A 20,174-nucleotide genomic window follows, 5' to 3' on the forward strand; every position below is an offset into this window, starting at 1 on the left:
TACACTTTACAAACTCACATATAACCTTTTGCCTTGCAAAGCATTTAGACTCACATTCAACATCTACATTTTACAAACTCACATATAACGTATTAACATCTACTTATTTATACTCCTTAAGGAAACTATAGAACTACTTTAGCAAATATATTTCTTATTACTTATATATTTCTTATATTCATTCCATCTTATTCTTATTTAAACTTACATTTACAGCTAACATCTTTACTTCTTACAAGTTTATCACTACATGTCTTAAGACTACCTTAGATACTTCTTGCAAGCTTATATTCTTAAAGGATCTATAGATCTATTTTACAAACTTATATAGGGCTACCATTAGCATATATTTAACTTAGCAAACATCTAAAGATTTCTTAACACAGATCTAACAAGAGAATTTTTATAAACTTACATATCTTATTTTCATCTTTTTCTATTTCTTACTCTTAATTATTATCACTATCTCTATTAGAAAGATTTTCTTAACTAGACAAGAAGTACATACATCATTTCTAAAGTTTAGAGTTTATAGTCAGCTTTGCTATAAAGCACTGGGATTTAGTGAGTGTTGTTATAGAATTGTGATAGTTGTTGCTAGGGGACTGTAACCTTCCCAGGATGATGCCACACTCCAAAGTTGCCAGTTCTCTCAGCCATTCCAGACCGGCAGAGATGCACTGTCAGCGGTAGACAGTTTTTAACTAGAGGCTGTCCCTTCACCCAAATTCATAGTAGTTCCCCTAAGTGCTTCAATTCAGACAAACGTTTCTATTACAGCAGTGCTTTTGGTTTGTTCTACGGAAAAACTTCACTTTACACTGAGGGTGAAATTACCATATTTAGCTGCTGTAAGGTCTTTGCCAAATACTGCACAGCTATTAGGTGATATAAAGTATTTTTCTAAAGGAGCTAGTAAAGCCACAAGTGGCACAGCTCCGAACTGTATTAAGTATTTTCACTTCATTAGCTTTAACTCCTGATGTTATTAGCAGCTGTAATATTTAGCATTGATTTCTTATAAGGAACTTTCAGGTGAAGCAACTCTTTTGTAAGACAGCTTTTCTGAAGTTTGTTTCCCATCTATAAAGCAGTCATTTTTTTGAATGCCTGTTTCTTATCCCCTTAATTAGATTTGCAAAGGAATTACTCATTGCAGGCAGTTTGTTCAAAAGGTAAATAACTTTTAATTTCACATAAGTTTCTTCATATCTAAGACAACGTTCAGTGTATAAACTGCTCTCTCTTGCTGTCTTAAGGATTTTTAAAGTGGCTTGTTTGCTCTTAAAGGTAGCCTTTTGTCATCCAACTACCGTAAAAACTTAGCACAGCTATTAGGGTAAATAAGGCATTTTACCAAGGAGCCCCAAACCGCGAAGCACCTAGTTCCGTATCCTTTCAATTTTTCATTGGAACTGACACTTAAACTCTTAGATGATTTTCCTCCTTATTCTTTTAAAAGCTGTATTTTAAGTTTACCATGAACGTATTTTCGAGCTGACAAAACTATTTCAGGGCAATGTCACCATCTTTAGCGGAAAAACTACCTTTCCCAGAATGCATTTCCCTTATATCAGTCCATAATAATATCAGTCTCTTATATCAGTCTTTTATATCATTCCCTTATATCATTTCCCATCAGTCATTTCCCATAGTTCTTTTCGGGTCCGAGAGTCAACTGGTTCTCTTTTACCAGACTTGCTTACAAATTCTTGCCTGGGAGGCCTGAACAAAGTTTTTTGCTTTTGCAACGGGAGATTTGAACAGGCATTTTACATTTTCAATTATGGGACATTGGGAGGTTTCTGGTCTCTCCTCAGCTGGCTTTAACAGGTGTCTCTCCTTTAATTGACACTGGCCCCCAAATCAGAACTGCACCTGCCTCATTAGCGCGCATTGAGGTGGGCAATTTCTGATAGCAACTTTCCTCGGGGCTTGTGTTTGTCTTAGCCAGTCAGTGAAAAACATTAACAGTTTTTTCATAGCTCTTTCAGATTTTCTCCCACTGATCTATCTCATTTTGCTTGTTCCTTCCTTCCCCAGATGCAGAGCTTCAAGTATCTGCGGCTCTGTACCTCTGCTAGCTGCCCTTGGAAGTAGGGGCTTTTTTCTCTCCTCCCGAATCTGCCTCAAATTCTAGCAGCTTTTTCAGGTCATATTTTTCTGGGGAGGAATCGGTCCCTTCTGTTTCTTTAGAGTCTTTCTCCCAGACAGTTCCCAGTTTGGTCTCAGTTTATCCCCTCTACCCCAGAAACAGTTTCCGACACTACAGTGGCGGCTTTCCCTGCTACTGAAGGTAGGGCTTTTTGTCCATTTGTTTTCTGGGTCTGTGTGGTTTGCGTACAGACTGAAAAATCTAACAAGGGAGGTTTTTGCCATTTCTAAACTCCCATTAGGACAGGTTTTTTGCCTCATTAGGCCTTCACCTGGCCCAGTCCCCCAGTGGGTTGCATTTGCTTATCTGGGTGCTGCTCAAGGACAGAGCTTATACCAGAGGCAATCAATCGTCCCTCAGGGCTACACTCCCTCATCTCGCCAGGAGTTAGTTGAAACGAAGCTTTTCTCAAAGAGATGTTTTCTCTGACAGAAAAGAAAGCTTTACTCCAGGATAGTTCTGTTCTGCCCTGGCTGGGCTCTTTCCCCAGACAGCGTTCTGACTCAGCAGCACGACTGCTTCAGACACAGTTCAGCTTTACTGTTTTCCCAGAAAGGTCCTTACTCTGATAGGAAAGCTTTTACTCAGATTTCTTTTTGCAGCTGTGGACCTATCAACCCAGGACTTGTAGGAAAGTGGACAACTGGGCCATTCCCACTGGCTTTAGTTTTGTTCATTGGCAATCTTCCCCTGGGTCCTGCACCTTCCTGCCTCAGCTCTGTGCCCCAGGAAGTTTACCACTGCAGGAACCCTAGTATCCCCAAAATGCATTCCAACTCAGAGACGCTGGCCAGTCGCCTCTGGGTTTTTGGTCAGAAGCGAGGATACAATGCTAACAGTTTGCATGCTTCAGGGGATCTTTGCATTAGGACAATTAGGAGCACCTTTTCAAAGACGCTCACTCAAACAAAACCCTTGATGCCTCAGTTCGGCTGTAACTGAAAAGCTTGGCTTTTTTGCTTTTCTCAGGTAAAGTTTCCTGCCCTTTTGGGCTCTCCGTAGCTCTTTACCCACACTCTGACCCACTGTCTTTTACTAGCTTGAAGAGACAGAGCTTAGAAGAGGTTTTTAGGAACTTGTCCCTGCCTCCTGCATTGCAGTGAGGATTTTTAAAGCTTGAAAGAACTTAGGTTTTGCTGTCTTCAGAGGTTTGTTGTTTTCCCTTAGAGCTAATCACAGGTGGTCCCCATACTAATATCTTCAGGTGATTCTAATTTTTGCCCTTTTGAGAGAAAGTTAAAGGCTTTAGTTTTTAAGTTTAAGATTAAGGCTTTTTAGAGAGATTTTTTCCCCCCAAATTTTCCAAGAAAAGCTTTATAGTTTAAGATTTTTTTTTCCCCAAGAGAAAGACCAACTTTTCCCAAAACTTCCCAACTTTAAACTTTTTGGCTTTTTACACCCCCATTTTTGCCTCAGGGAGAAATCACTTTCTCCTGCCGCTTGGACTTAGCATTTCAGCTGTCCCCAGGTCAAAAGCTTCCATAGGAAACTTTTTCTTCCCCATAAGCTCAAAGAAGAGCTTTTTTACTACCCAAAAAGCCCAAAGATTTTTTTCCCAGTTTGCGTTTATAGCCCCCAAAGTTAGAAAATTGAAGAGTTTTTCTGTCTAGTTGCCTATTTTTTTCTACACAATCTTACACTTCTAAGTTTTTCCTAAACTATATTACTACCCTATGCCTTATACTTATTTTTCACAGATAGAAATTGAGAAAGGGATAGAAGATAGAAAATTTTGACAGAAGAGAATTTCGCTGCAGCATCGGACATCCTTCCAGTCCGCTTTCCTTTTCTCTCGAGGATAAAACCCCTGCCTCTCAAAAATATATAAAATATATATTTTCCATAACACCGGCATGCCTCATCCACTGGCAGGGCTGAACTCAGCACTTTCGCCAAAAACTCTGTAATAAAACTATTTTTTTCCTTTATCTTTAGTCCCTATTACTTTGTCTTTAGTCCCTGTTCATTTGTCTTTAGTCCCTTTTTTTCTTTAGTCCCTTTTTTTTTCTTTAGTCCCTTTTTTCTTTTTTCTTTAGTCCCTGTTCATGGCGCCATTCTGTGGGGCGTTTACCCAACCACCCCCACAGTTCCCCAGAGTTTTCTTGAGTGCGAGCAGCAGGAAATATTAGATAGAAGGATTTATTGCGGAGAGTATCGCGGAGATAAACAGATAGAAAATAAAGGATAGCCTCGAGAGGGCCTGGAACCTATTCCAACGGGCCCCGACTGCCTCTGCCCCAGGGTTTTTATAGAGACGCCAAGGGGTGGAGCAAAAGACCTCCTCCCCCAGCACAGCCAAGTGCAGACCATCTCAGACACCTGCACTCAGGCCCGTGGTCTAATCATCCTCTATGTGGACCTGCTGGGTAAAGCCACGAGGAACCCGAGAACGGGCTCCCACACTCCTGCCTCCAGGTTCCTGCCTTGTTTGAGTTTCTGTCCTGACTTCCTTTGATGATGAACAGTGATGTGTAAGTGTAAGCCAAATAAACTCTTTCCTTTTAGACTTGCTTTTGGTCCTGGTGTTTCATCACAGCAATAGTAACCCAAAGACAATTCCCAAAGCTCCAGGTTGAGCCCTCTGCCAACTCTTATCTTTTCTTTATATTCTACCACTGCTTAGGCTAGCCCAACACTTGAAGAGCAGATGGAAGTCTCATGAGGAACAGGCTAGCTCAACCCTGGGACAAATTCTCTGAGTCCTAATGAGACTGAAAGTCTCATGTCACTGGATAGCCATGTCGTCAGTCATGTATGAAGTCACATGAAGATAGCATCCTGGGGAGGCACCCACGGGGAGCATTACTGATACCTGCACATAGACACAGTGCCTACACTTCACCTGCTGGCTCACTTTAGGGTCAGAACGTAAAGATGAGAACATTTGAGTTCACGGGGCAAGAACATCTCACACATCACATAGTTCTAGCCAACATCAAGTTCTTATTTTCTCTTGCACGCCGTTAGAATCAATGAACGATGTCACATGCCTGCAAAAGACTAAGGCCCTGGTAGTGTTTGAGATGCTTCATTCAACCACCATGAGAAGAACTCGCATTTTATTCCTATGTGTTTATCCACAAAGACACATTCTCTTCCATTTATTTAGAATGCCCTTATAAATATGTTCAACCACAGGAAGTTGTTCGGCCCTAGAAGTCAAAACGAAGAGGCAGCAAAGAGAGTTCTCATCTGTGTCAACAAATGCCAAGGCTTTTGTCTATAATATGAGAAACTATTTTTAACACTTAGTGTTTTAGACTATTCGTATAAACAGGACTTATCTCTTACATACAGAATTTCAAAGCCTACCATTCTTTCTCTGCAATAAAACCGTCACCATCTCAGTGACCAGTGACTTTTGTTTCCTGATTGTATTCTTTGCGGTGGCAAACACATAGGGTAGGTATTATAAGGCAAGACCGCACCGGCCCACAACACTGCATTAGCCTAGAGATCACGGGAAGATAGTCCTAGTTGCAGATACATACTAAAGAGCTTTAGATCCTGTCTGACCCAGCAGCTTCAGCATGTGTTACAAAACAAGAGGGCTGGGGAGAGCTCGCAGCACGTAAAACCACTTACTGAGTAAGAACGAGGACCTGAGTTCAAATTCCCGACACAGTAAAAAGCCAGATACGGCCATACATCTACCTGCATCCCGAGCGGCGTGGGTTGTGGTGAAGGCGAAGCAAGGGTGTTGGGGGTCTTACTGGCTACCAGGCAGCTCCAGGCTCAGGAAGAGACTCTATTCCAAGGGAGCACATTGGGGAGTGACAGAGCAGGAGTTCTGCTATCCTCCTCTGGCCTCCATACCCATATATTCCCTCTCCTCTCTCTCCCCTCTCTCTCTCTCTCTCTCTCTCTCTCTCTCTCTCTCTCTCTCTCTCTGTCTCCCAACCGCAGCTCTGTCTGTCTCTGTCTCTCTCCCTCGCCCTTCGTCCCTCCCCCTCCTTACACACACACACACACACACACACACACACACACACACACACACACAGAGTTGTGCGTTCTCTAAAGCACCATCCCACATTCAATCCAATGCTAATTGTTGAAAACTCCTCCCTGGGCTATTACTGCAGTAATATGCTTCAGAAAAACCCTTGGGTATGAATTTGTAGAGGACTATCAAATGAATCACCCACACATAAAAAACAATTTATCTCCATTTAAAAAGCCATGTGGATCCATGTGACGTTAGCAAGAGCACACAGACCAAGCGTCTGACAATGACTCTGAGAGGGCTATAAATAGGCCGTTTTTGAAATTAGTCAGCTATGCGCTCTGTTTTCCCCAAAGCGCAGGCATGCAACATGTTCCAGACAGTGCACACAAACTGCTTAGTTTCCAGCAGAAATGGACTTAGAGGGGGAAAAACAACAGTCTTGTTCAAGTCACAGCTCTCAGCCATTAAGTGTGAAACAGGAAGTGCACAATGAATTGTAATTTAGGGGCACTGAACGCAAACAAGTGTTCTCTGGGCACATCTAAGGGAAGGTGCAAAGCCAAGCGTGGTTTTTATGTATCACAAACTAAAGCTGCTCGTGGATCGGAGAACAAACCACACCCCAGTGGGCACTCCTCTCCAGTCTCCTCCTCGAGGGCTTGGGTAACATAGGTGACTAGTCTAAGGAAGCTCTGGGACAACACCCACTGTGCTTCCCGTGCTGCAGAGGGAAGGGGTCTCTGAAGCCTGAGGGAGCAAGGCTAACCTCAGGAAAGCAACACCAGACACCTTCTCCCTCCATTTCTCACCAGAGGGTGAACCGCACCCCCCCCCCCAATCTACCACCCACACTCTTCCCCAGGGGTACCCTCAGGAAGCCTCAGGTCCAGAACTGACTGGAATAGGAAAGAAAAGGAGACAAGCAGTTCTCAGAGGGCTTCCAAGTCAATTCCCTGGTGATGTCTTCAAATATTTAAAGGGAAAATGGTAATTGTATAAAAGTGATCAGAGGATTTTTTTGAGTTGGCCCAAGGCACTTATCAAAAGATACTATCAGTTCAAATTACCTAGATATCTTCTAAGAATCTTAAAGCATCTAGTACCCCAAAGCTCTTTTAAAGCCTTTTTAAAAGCTGAGAGAAATTACCATTTAAATAATACTTACTCTAGCTAACACATCAATTTCCACTGACCAAACTTAAAGCTGGTATCTTTAAAAAAAAAAAAAAAATCATTCAGATCTTCAGAGTACATGGAAGGCTCTGGAAAGACGATGCTTATGGGCAATGAGAATGTGGCATTCCTTTGACTCTGCGCGCGCGCGCGCGCGCGCGCACACACACACACACACACACACACACAAGCCCACATTAAAAATAGGGGGCTGGAGAGATGGCTTAGAGGTTAAGAGCATTGGCTGCTCTTCCAGATGCCCTCAGTTCAATTCCCAGCAACCACATCGTGGCTCACAACCACCTGTAATGAGATCTGGTGCCCTCTTCTGGCATGCAGGTATACATGCAGGCAGAACACTGTATACATAATAAATAAATCTTTAAAAAAAAATAGTAAGAGGGAGGATGGCAGGCAGGCAGACAGGGCCACAGGATGGGTACCAACACACTTTCTGTAGTTAGTATAATGCAGGTCTGTGTGACGCTGGTGATTAGTAAAGCAGAATCAATTATAGTCCTATATCACAAGGTTGTAAGGAGTCTAAAAATTGATGCATAGAAAGCATTTAGCATGCACATAAACACCCAAGTATTAGGGAGAATTTTTCTAGTGTGAGTTTAGGCTGTATATCTCCATCATTAGCTGTGTGGTCTCAGGAAGGCTGTTCAACATCTAAGTACTGGTTCATTCGCCATTGCCCCCATCCCCTCAAAAATGGAGACTAAGTCAGATGACTTCCTGATTTCTGTGGCTTTTGTAAGCATCATTTTACAACGTCAAGTTCTTTGAATACTCCAGATTTCATCTTTTTTATGCCTATGGTCAGAGCCAAGATTTACTTGATACAATTGTCTAGTCCAAATCATGATCTTTAATTAAGACTCTTAGTACCATCATAATGATGATCCTTGTCACAATGTGGTTTCCAGAAGCATCCAACAGTACCAAGAGACGGTCATCCATACAGGAGGAACCAATATATTTCCATGCCCTTCAATGCGGAGGGTACTCCAGGTCAGACTGTAGTGTCCAAGTGCAGCTTGCTGGTGAAGTAGACTAATTTCATTTGCTATGGCATGGTCCCTTAAAAGGAGCACTCTCTATACTTCCTACTGGAAACACAGTAATCCATCTTTCCCAACCACTCTTACCACTGAAGTTGAAAACTGTCTGCGTTGTCTCCTGTGTTTCAGCAGAACTAAACAAAACTATCTCAGCTTTATCATTCTCCCCTGTATGTGTGTGTGTGTCTGTGTGTGTGTGAATGTGTGTGTATGTGTGAGTGCTTAAGAGTGCATACATGTTCCTGTGTGCACATAGACATATGTGAAGGGCAGACGTTGATATCAGGTGTCTTTCATAATCACTACCTACCTTATTTTATTTAGAGACAGTCTCTCACTGAGCATGGAGCTCATCAATCCAGCTAGACTGGCTGGCCAGTGAGCTTCTATGACGCTCCTTTCTCTGACTCCCCCGCACCGGGGTCACAGACACATACTGGTGCACCTGGCTTGTGTGTAGGTTCTAGGTATCACATTCAGGTCATCGTGCTTGCACAAGAAGAACTTTACCAACTGAGCTATAGCTCATTTACATATAACATGTATGTCTTGTGTGTGTTTATCCATGTGTGTGTCTGTGTGTTGTGTCTGTGTGTGTATGTGTCTGTCTGTCTGTTTGTACATATGTATGTGTGTAACACATGTGTACTGGTGCCCATGGAGGCCAGAAGAAGTCATCTGGAGCTGGAATTAAGATGGCCATGAGCCACCCAACATAGGTTCTGGGAACTAAACTTGAATCCTCTGAAGGGCAGTAAGCACCGTTAGCCACTGAGCCACCTCTCCAGCTCCATGTTTTTTTTAATTCATTAATGACTTACCTTTTCTAAGAAAAGCCTGGTCATACATGTCCTTAACACATCAGAAATTTACAAATGGTTACTGAAGAAGATAACGGATGATGGTCTGTGCCACAACGTGGAACTGTACTTTATAATCCTATGCTCTAAGCTCCTAACAGCATACACATACAGAATTTAATATTACTATAAAACCCAACTTACAATAAAACTAACCTGACACAATAGCATGTATAAAGACAGTACAGATGGCAATTAACTTTAATGGTAGGAAGCACACTACATGAATAACTGGAGCGGCTCAGCCACCCTCTGGTTTTCTCTGTTAAGTCCCTAACGTCCTTCAGCTGCTTCAACATGGAGTTTTGCCAGACACTTTGGTCACTGTGCATCTCATCTCACACTCACTAAGTTGCTCATCAAACAATCTCTAATGAAATACTTCATTCAAGCAACCATCATCAATAGATGCTAACGACATTAGGAGAAAGGTCGATGGGGGAAATTCACAATGAAGGATCAAGCTGCCAACACAGCAACCCAATGATCAATGCTCACATCACCATGAGTGACAGCCAGGCACTGTCTTGGGATGATGCAAAATGAAGCAGATGTCACTACCAACAAATTATCCTTGCCCAAAGAGCTGACCAGCGCCAGGCAGTGGTGGCGCACGCCTTTAATCCCAGCATTCGGGAGGCAGGGGCAGGCAGATCTCTTTGAGTTCAAGGCCAGCCTGAGCTACAGAGTGAGTTCCAAGAAAGGCTCCAAAGCTACACAGAGAAACTCTGTCTCAAAAAACAACAATAACAACAACAACAAAGAGCTGACCAGCAACCCAGTGGAGCAGTGGTGCTAAATTCCAGTTGACAAGAGAACAAGTGGGACAAGTTTTCAAAGCGAACTGCAGTCCAATGCAGGAAGTCGGCCATTCTATAGACCAGTCACCTGGTTTCCTCAACAAACCATCAGCACACGGAAGAAGGTGCAGAGGAAGAACAGCAGTGCTGGATTTAAAAGCCTTAAGAGGAGGAGGGACTAACACATGCATGCAGCCTGTGTACATTTTAAAGATTAGGTTTCAAAGAACCCAGGTATAATAAAGCTACTGTCACACTATTTAGAAATGAGGCCGATGTTAAAACGTGGACAAATTCAACAGATTTCTGGCCTTGCCCACACGTTGCCTGAGTTTTCGGTTAACAGCACCTTCAGCCACCCCTCAGGCAAAGGGCGGGGCCTAGCAACAGAAATAAGCAAGGATGGTATGCTCTGCCCAGCTCAGAAGGGGAAGCCTCTGAGGTCAGAAGAACATGGGCCAGTCCTGGGGATGCCCCAGGAGGAAACTTGCAGATCTTCCCACTCAGAAACTTTTGCAAATAAGTTTGTAGCAGCCCAGGGTTTTATCTGAAACTTGTTCTGATAGAAAGCGAAAAGTCAGTTCTCGGAGCAGAGGAGTCAGATCTGAAGTGAACAGGGTGCTGGACGTTGAGAGAACAGGAGAGAAGGGAGGCCAAAATGCTACTTAGACTTTTGCATCTTAAACAAGACTCCACTCTACCATCTCTACTTCTGGAGTTGGGGTAGGATTTGGTTTTTGTATTTTTTCACCAACGTCATTGTGTAGCACCACACCCCCAATCTCTTTTAAGAAAAAACAAAACAAAACAAAGCAAAACAATCAAAAAAACTGGCAGACTTTCTGCAATTCAAACAAGATAAGACAAAGGAAAAAATTTTTTTAATTAAATCTGTTATTTTTTTCTTCTTAAAACAGGGCATTCTAAAAAGAAATGTAGGGTTTTAGTTGTGACTTTGAACTAGTAAACTAGATTATATGGTAAAATCCTAAAAGATGGAAGGCATACTACCTTTGAAAAGCTAGTGTAACAATGCTACACTTTCATCCTTAGGAACTTAGAAAGAGGTGGAACTAGCAAAGAGTGTCTTACCGGAAGCCAAGAGTGAAATCCAGGTGTAAAGTGTGTCCTTATTCCAAACAGCTCCCTGCTGTACATCAGTCACGGCTCATGGGTGCTTACCCCAGATAAACACATGTGACCAGCCCTTACCAAGCTACTGGGGTGACTGAGTTGTTGAAAATATCTTCCACAATTTAGAATATTTGTGATATATAAGGAATCCTCCTGCAACACAGGATATGAAATCTTCTAATAGGAATGTTATATAGATGGAAAAAATCTGTTCAAATATGCAATTGGCACAAAGAGGAGAAAATACATTAATATCTAATGCAATTACATAATCATCTTTAAAAATGTATGATGTCTAATTAAATTCCATCCAGTAATTGTTAAGTCATAAGTAGCCTCAGGATACTTCATACAAAAACGTATTTCTGGTAAACACCACATTGAAAACATAGCTCAAGCATGCAAGCTCTGCCTAATGGCATAATTATGTGCTTTTAATCTGGTGCCACTCTGATGCTACGCCTAAGAAAATTACCCCAAGAAAGGACCACTTTAAGATTCCATAATCTCCATATGGTAAAGCCAAACTGAAAATTCAGGACAAACATTGTTCTTAAAGCTACAACTTCAGATTTATCTGCAAGCCTGTTTCCCTACTGGAAATCTCAGCCCTCCCTGAAGTTAAAATGTGCAAACTTTAAACATGGGGTCAGAGGAGCTCATCGGCACAGTGAAGAGGCAGTTCTAGAAGGTCAAAGCCGAAACTCGATCTTAGCTTTATCACCCTGGGCAAGCTTTTTAGTGTCTCCGCACTCTCGACTCCTCCTTGGTCAAGCACTAAGCACACAACCACCCTCATGGAATCTCCTAGAAGATCACAAAAGACAGCAACGTTAACAGAGTCCTACACTGGTGAACACAACTATGATTTTTACTAATGCCGTCTTAAGGTACATCCCAATGATGCTTTTCCCATCAGCACAGAGTACATCGCTCTAAGAAAGGCCAAGAATGCCCCTTAAAAGCATATGAATTATGAAGCCACGTAGTGGTGGTGCACTCCTTTAACCCCAGCACTCTGGAGGCAGCAGTAGGTAGGCCAATCTCTGAGTTCAAGGCCAGCCTGGTCTACACAGGGAGTTTCAGGACAGCCAGAGCTACAGAAACCCTATCTTAAAAAAGACAAAAACCAACCAAACAAAATGGTATATGAACTACAAAACAATGAATGAATCTCAAAAGCTTTATGTAGCTGAACAAAGTCAACCCCACAGGCTATACTGTATGACTCCATTTGTCCAAAATTCCTGAAAAACAAAAAGAAAAACGAAACTCTGGAGACTCTGAGCTGTGGTCGCCTAAGGCTGAGATGGGAATGGGAACTGACTGCGGAATCTCAAACAGAACTGGGATGATGGCTGCCAAGCCTACAAATTATGAAAAACTATGAACAGTATGTTGATAATAGGTGAATTCGATGAAATGTAAAATACTTCAATAAAGTATACTGTAAAAACAAAGAACATACCAAAGGTATACTGTAAAAAAAGACACATCTCCAAAGTGTTCCCATGAAACTTGACACCCATCTGCCATCATCATTCAGCTATAGACAGAATGGAGCAAAATGAGATGAGAAGCAGTAGTTCAGTTGGATTCTATCCCAACCCCTAGCCTCTTCCCAGGCAACATCTCAGCTTCTCTAATCCTTGGCTTTCTCATCTGTGATACAAGAATAAAGCAATTTCAGAGACCACAGTGCATTATAAAGATAATTCTCACCTAGTCATTCTCTTCCAGTAAATGGCATCATCATTCACCTGGTGGCTTGGGTCTCATAATTAAATGTCGCTCATGATTCTTTCACTGGCCAATATCAGTCCAAATCATTAGCAGGTCACTGTGGCCCGTCTTCAAAATATACCATCCAGCTACTTCTCACCAACTCCATACAGTCACTAGAGCCCCTCAGGGATACAGTTGAGCATCTACTTCCATTGACCTTCCTGCATCTATGTTGGATCCTCAGAAGCCATCACTACTCCCTACAGCCAGAGAGACAGGCAGAAAACAGGCCATCTCTTCCACCTCTGCTCAGGATGCACCCATGGCTTCTTTATCAGCCAGTTTCCTCATCATGGGACCTCATCTCAAACCCTTCCTCATCATGGGATCTCATCTCAAACCTTTCCTCTTGCCTGCCCACCTGGCTCCATCCACATTAGCCTTCTTGTGGTTCCTTCTACATCAAGCTCCCATGGACTCCAAGCCCTTTACTCTACCCAGACAAACTGGAGTGTGTTACAGACTTGTTCCCTTTGTTCAAAACTCAAAATAGGACCCTCGCCCTATTAAAAGCATCACTTCCTCTCCAGCAGGTTGCAGCCCCTAACTAGACTTGTTCCCTTGGCAGCACAGCTGTATAGCTCATCTGTGTATTTATTCATTGTCTATCGGCCATTAGCACACTAACTCCAAACAAGTGGGATTTCAATCTGTTCTAGCCCCAGACCCTAGAGTCTGCAATATGGACTAGCACACACCAGCATTCATTAATACTGAATGAACAAATTTCATAAAGCATTTAGTATTAGGTCTACTACACAGGACACTACCAAAGACTGTTAGTTGGTAGTAATTATATCGTCAGTATTTGCATTTGGTGCTATTATTGTATTTTACATATAAGAATATAGGATCCTTAACAGCCCACATCAGACTTTAGTCTATGATGTTTCCAGTTCCGTGAGCAAAGAATAACTGAACTGGGCCTCTCACAGCAGGACCTATGGGAAGTGCAGAGCATTTTCCTCACCATTCCAGTCCTGCCTCCTTACACCATCTCCTAAGGAATGACTCATGTTCCGAGACCCCTGGGGCGTGCTCTATAGCAGCAGTTGATAGTCACAAGGTGCATCAACAGGTATAAAGTGATGAAGGTAACAGTGAGAGGTGGGTTAGTGGAATGATCTCCACTTACGGAGGAGGAAGCTGAACAGCTTGTCTCAGACATGCACTAAGTTATGGTGGGCTGGGCTGCAGTCTAGGCTTCTCTCTTTCCAGCACACTGTATTACTCTGTGCAACCAGAGGAAAAAGAAAGGAAGAAAGAAGGAGAGAGGGAGGGAAACGGAGACAGTTGTCACAGCTGCTCCTATTTCAAATGACATCAACTTTTCGGGGGAAGAACATTATACATCTACATAGAGATCTCCACAGTGACATTCTTAACTTTGTCCTGTCTCTATCTTGGACACTCATAAACAACCTGTGCTCACTATGGGGTTTTATGCTATGAGTATGCAAGTCTTATAAACTCAGTAGCATCCATCAGGCTCAGACACCTTAAAAACCTGACGTTTCACTTCCACTCTCAGAGGGGATACACTTATGAATATCGATGTCAGGGTTCCACAGCCCTCTCTTACACACCTCATTATGACACTTCAGGAAGAATGCCGAAACCTGAGTCCAAGAATAGAATACAACATGGAATTTCTAATATCACAACCAGGTTATCTTTAAAACTCTCCAGGGAGTATGATGAGAGGAGACGCCAGACGAAGAAAGGGACAGAGTCCTCGCCCTCTCCAAGCATACCTAGGCCAGCATGTGACACACTGCCTTACTAAAACGCTCAGTCACAAGGCTGTGGCTGAAATGCGGGTTCCAATCCCTAGCCCATTTTAATTGGGCTGTTTCACTACTGAGTGCTGGAAGTCTTGACAGATTAGGAGCTGAGCCCTCTTTAGCTAATGGCTGGCAAATCATTACTAATTCTGTAGGCTGCCCTCCCACTCTGCTCACAGCTTCCTTTGCTGTGCTGAGGCTTTTGCTTCGATGGGATTTCCATTTACTTTTGAGTTCTTTGCTATATTCTGTGTGTCACATCCATGCAATCATCTCTACGGCCAATGTTATGAGAGTTTCCTGTTTTCTTCTAGAAGCTTTGTGGAAACACCTAAAATCTCTACCAACGGTTTTGGACAAATGTGGTATATACTTACAATAGAACGCTATTTGGCTTTACAAGGGTGGAAATCTACAGTATACTACAACCTTAATGAACCCTGAAGGTGTCATGCTGAGTGAAGACAGTCAGTTGCAGAGGGGCCAATGCTGCATGGTGGCATTTCTGTGACGTCTCTAAGAGTCAAGTTCACAGACTCAAAGGGAAGAATGATGGTTGAAAGAGCCGAGGAGGAGGGACATGGGGACTTTCCAGTCAACAGCCATAAAGTTTCAGTCAAGCAATCAGCTCTAGACTGCAGCTGTTCAGGGCCCAGCCTGTGGTCAGCACTGACATACATGACCCAGGTATCCTCCTGTCTGCCTCCCTGGACACTGGCCCTGGATTTTTACGTGGGTGCTGGGGATCTGAACTCAGGTTCTCATGCTGGTGCAGGAAGCACTTGATGAACTGAGCCCTCTCTTAGTGCTCTATAATGAAAATGTTAAGGGTATTTTTAAAAGGCCATCAAACTGTAACCTGTATTCTACCTTGTTATAGAGAAGACTTAACAATTCACTCTAGCTACCTCTTGGGAAGCTTACAGAGGCTCAGCAAATTCCCCAACTAAAGCTTTCTGTGTGTCTCATGACTGGCAAGGGCTTAATCAGCAGCAGCCCAAGGCGTGAGGATTGAGGAGTTCCTCCTTAATCCCCACAGCACGTTCTACCAGCCCTCCATGCCTGAGAGTGTGCAGTGAACATTACTGTCATCAACACCAACTCCCATCTCTCTCATGACCTCACACAAGTGTGTCACACACACACACACACACACACACACACACACACACACACATCACTACAGAGGGCAGATCAACTACAGGCCCAGCTTAACACCTGTACATATTCCACTTTGAGTGACATCTTTGGTAGAGCTACCCTGTGTTGCTCTGATGTAAACACAGCCCTCCTGAAACTATCCCCTCTTCCTTCCTGCATCCCACACGAGTTTGGGAATACTCTGACGCCAGTCTCTCACTATTTTCCCATAAGCTCCTCTAGCTACCTCTTCATCTGTAATTGAATTTCCAGAAAAGGGAGAGGAAACACAGCTGTAGTTGGCTGATCTCTGGGTAACACCAGTATTCATTTCTCAGAATCTCTGCAGGTCAGGACACCGTGTCACTACAACTTGCTTCCAGGGCTGCTGGCCCTGAGGTTTACCTTCAGTGAGGATGATGAAAACATGCTGTGGCATCTCTCAGTCATTCCTCAGTTCTACACTAGAAACTGTCCTAACATCCCAGTCAAATTCGAGGCAAAACACAGCACCCCTCCTGTCAGTTCAGCTAGCCCCTGTCAGCAGGCCCTGGGCAGCTCACACTCTCTCAGCTCCATGTGTCTGCCTGCCACATCAGACTTTACACGGTTAGAAACTTAACCCCCATCCTGCCCTGTGGTTTTTAATTATTCTTTCTAAAGCAGCTTAAATCAAAAAGTGCTAATTTCTATTTACAACTCTGTAAGTAACAGCCATTAAACAATGTGGGGGTCACTTGGTACAATTCTTAAAACATCCCCCTTGCCTACCCCGCTACAAAGGCCGCGTTGGTCTTGTTAATGACAATAAACTCAGTGCCTGGGCCCCCAGCACCTATGCAAAGCTTCCCCAGCAACCTCAGAAACAGTCCTCATCGATTATACCATGTCTAAATGGTAACCCAAGCCAGCTTCCCAAATAACTGTATTTCTCTCACGGCTGAAGCACAGAACCCGTGAAGCTAGGTGGATAAAAGCAAGCATCCATTCCTTTAAGTGCATTCCCACAAGTACTCGGGGTGAGGAAAAGTTCAGATGGAAAAGACCCAGCACTTGTCCACAGGAAGGAAAAGAGAAAATAATAATAGACGGCTTTGAGCAGGAAAAGCAAGACCAGGCAAAGATTAGACCCAAGGAAATGGGACGTTCTCATGGGACCATGCCAAAGTTAGATATAGCTGTGGATGCATACATAGACCTTCATTCCCTCTCAAAGTGGAGCCAGTGAGCCCCAAAGCTGGTTAATTTCCCCCCAGCACGTTTTCTAGACTCAGCACATATTTCTAGAAATATGGATTTCCACAGATGTCTGAAAATCCAGATCTCACTGAACCAAACTCCCAAGTCTAGTTTCTGAAAACACTCTTACACACTGAATTCTAGAAGGATGGGGCATTTAGACACTAACAACCATAACTAAGCCACAGTCCTCACCTGTGCCCCGTCTTTGGTGAGAAGAGCTGTCTTCTACCCCTCAATCAGCACAGAGAAAAATCAGTAAAGACACTTCCTACCTTTACTTGCGCGTTTTAAACAAAAGTCAAAGCAATGAGTGAATGAGCGACAGATTCTGGCTTCCTACAGGTCAGGAACACGATTTCTCTGAGCATGTCCCTCAAGTACAAAACAAGTCTTTTAACCACTTCCGGAATGGCCTCTCCAGCCCTGATACTGGGCACTCCAACACCTGGCTCTCGTCCTGCATGGTAACAGAACAGAACTTCCAAACTCTGACCTGAGGTCCAAGTTGGTTGTTGGTCTCACACTGTCCACAGCTCCGTGCAGGGATGGAAAATAAAAAGCTGCGCATGCTGCGATTTCCTCCTGGACTTTCTTTGGATTCTGTTATGTAGTGAAGTGCCATAATTAGTTGGCACCACAGATCACTACAGAGACATAACATTCTGCCCTCCATCCAGGGGTCACTACACCTGCAACTGCTCCAAGTGTGCATGCAGGTTAAGGAACCCCAAAGTACAGATGCAGACTCCAAACGGGAGGAAAAGCAACAAAACCATGTACCTGATAGCACACAGCCACAACTTCCTCCTTATGATGTCTCCAGGCTTCAAAAACTATTGCATCATCTCCTCAGCACCCTGCTTCTAAAGGGCTATCTCAAAGGCTTCTTTCTACTTTGCATATTGAAGAATTCAAAGATCAAAATTTTTACAAGGGGAAAATAAAAGTAATGACAAACACATCCATGTATTTGGCCAAATATGTAACTGAGTGACTTTTTAGACACTCAAAACCCCTCACTGCACAGTGGAAACTTACTTTACTTTCTTGACTCAAACTCTGTCTGAAGCATGTGTGGATGCATCTGGAAAGCCACGGCTACTCTTTCTACAAAGGAGCTCTTTCCATCATGCATTTCTCATGAATCTCAGAATATTTTTAAAGTAAGAAGATTTATTTGCTTTTTAAACCGAGTCAGTCCATGCTGCTCCTGAAATTCAAAGTATATACACATACCTATGTACATGCATATATGTGCGTGCATGTATATATATGTATATATATATACATATATATATACTATATATATATGTATATTCCATGAATCCTTTTGATGCTCTCTCTCCAGTAAAGTGCAGAACAAATTACTTTTCCTTCATCGTCCCTCTCCCTTATGTATAAGTAGTTACTGGCAAGGCTCTGAGAAAATATATTCCAAAACAAGTTGTTGGTCTAATCCTCTGGGAAAGTGGCAAAGGAATATTGCAAAGTTATCATTATTAAATGTCATACTTTAGACAAATGCCAAGGTTAGGAATTAGTAATGTATTCATTTAGTCTCTCTCTCTGTCTCTCTCTCTGTGTCTCTCTCTGTGTCTCTGTTTCTCTCTCTCTCTGTCTGTCTCTGTCTCTCTCTCTCTCTCTCTCTCTCTCTCTCTCTCTCTCTCTCTCTCTCTCTCTCTCCACACACACATACACCACTTCCCTACCATGAATGAAGCAAGCATGCCTTCATCCTCAGGGTACGTTTGGGTGATGGCCACACAAATGACCTTTTTTCTCTCTGTGTGTGTGTGTGTGTGTGTGTGTGTGTGTGTGTGTGTGTGTTGAAATTTTCACAAATATATACGTTATATAGTTGGAAGTGTAAAGCCTGAAACTACAAACACTAAGAAATCTTCGCTAGACGGGTAACTGGCATCTCTGACAGGATTTAAAGCAACTTTAACAGCTAACATGTCCAAATGACAGAGGGGTGGCCATGCCTAGAAAAACTCAGCGGCCTACCTGTTAGCATAGAGGCTCAAATTCAGAAGGTCAAGCCTAACATGCCCCATCCTGTTCTTCTGTTAGCCCCTTCAACGTCACACCCATTCTCAACATTAACTTCGTTTAGCCGTCCTGGACAAAAATTTCTCCGAGAAGGGACTGGTATGGTTGGTGTCTGCACTTCATCCTCTCAACTGGAGCCCTCTAAATTTCAAAGAGAGCTGGGACGCTTCACTTCCCGCACACATGTCAAAACTTGGCTCTAAAGCATCAGATTACCTCCCAGTCATCCAGAACTATTGGAGGAGGCAATCACAGAACCCAAACAAAATATAGGGACTTTTAGTGCGTAGACATCACCCAACCTCCTGGGGTTACCGGACTCAAAGAGGCACAGCAGAGTCCGACAGAGAAAAGTTACTTGCAGAAAGGAAACGGTTGTCACCACCACCTTTCTCAGTAGCACGACCCCGCCTTTGTCTGCCGGGCAGGGGCTGGCGTCGGGCCGCTGACCCCATCCAGCCGCCGGGGCAGGCGAGGCTGGCATCTGGCCGCGGGCAGCGCAGCCGCTGCAGCCAGGGTCTCGGGGTCTGGGTCTGCAGGGCCGACGAGACAACAATGAGCCGAGCAGCAGCCCGGATTCCCCGCCTCTCCAGGGGCCCCTCCGCCCCAGCGCCCCTCGATCGGGGCCGCCGCCCGGGCCCTGCACCCTCGACCTTCCCAGGCGGCGCGGGCCATCCGGCTCCGGGCCGCCCGCTTGCGCCCGAGGGACCGCGATCCCACCCCGCGCTGCTGGCCAGCGTCAGGGTCCCCCGGGCCGGGGTCAGGCAGGCGTCGCTGTGTCCCCGCGGGCGGCCGCCTCGCAAGCCCCTCGTCTTTGTGTGCGAAGTAAGTGTGGGGCCAGCCTACCTCGCACAAAGGCGCGCGGCTCCCCGGCGCGCTCCGCCGCTTGCGGTGGTAGCCGGTACCTTGGCCGCCGAGGTGGCGAGAGGGCGGTTCCGACGGCGGTTGCAACGCCCGACTCTGAAGCCCGTCCGGCTCCGGGCGGCTCTCACAATCCCCGGCCCCGCGCGTCAGAATTAAGTGGCGGGGCGGG

The 20,174-nt window shown here is 44.1% G+C and overlaps 1 protein-coding gene across 5 annotated transcripts in view; it reads right to left on the bottom strand.

Annotated features, from left to right (window-relative positions):
- Positions 1-20,174, bottom strand: part of Fam107b (family with sequence similarity 107 member B) — a 220,630-nt gene that overhangs the window by 53,715 nt on the left and 146,741 nt on the right. For 2 of the 5 annotated variants that reach the window (XM_059263577.1, XM_059263578.1), the window contains exon 1: positions 19,988-20,154. The exons of 1 other annotated variant lie outside the window; for it this stretch is intronic. The gene's annotated coding sequence lies outside the window, so the exon portion shown is untranslated. Of the gene's footprint in view, positions 1-19,987; positions 20,155-20,174 lie in introns of those variants that run through there. 2 more of the 5 variants (XM_059263575.1, XM_059263576.1) reach the window with 1 other exon arrangement.

Source organism: Peromyscus eremicus, chromosome 5 (genome assembly GCF_949786415.1).
Source record: "Peromyscus eremicus chromosome 5, PerEre_H2_v1, whole genome shotgun sequence".
NCBI lineage: Eukaryota > Metazoa > Chordata > Mammalia > Rodentia > Cricetidae > Peromyscus > Peromyscus eremicus.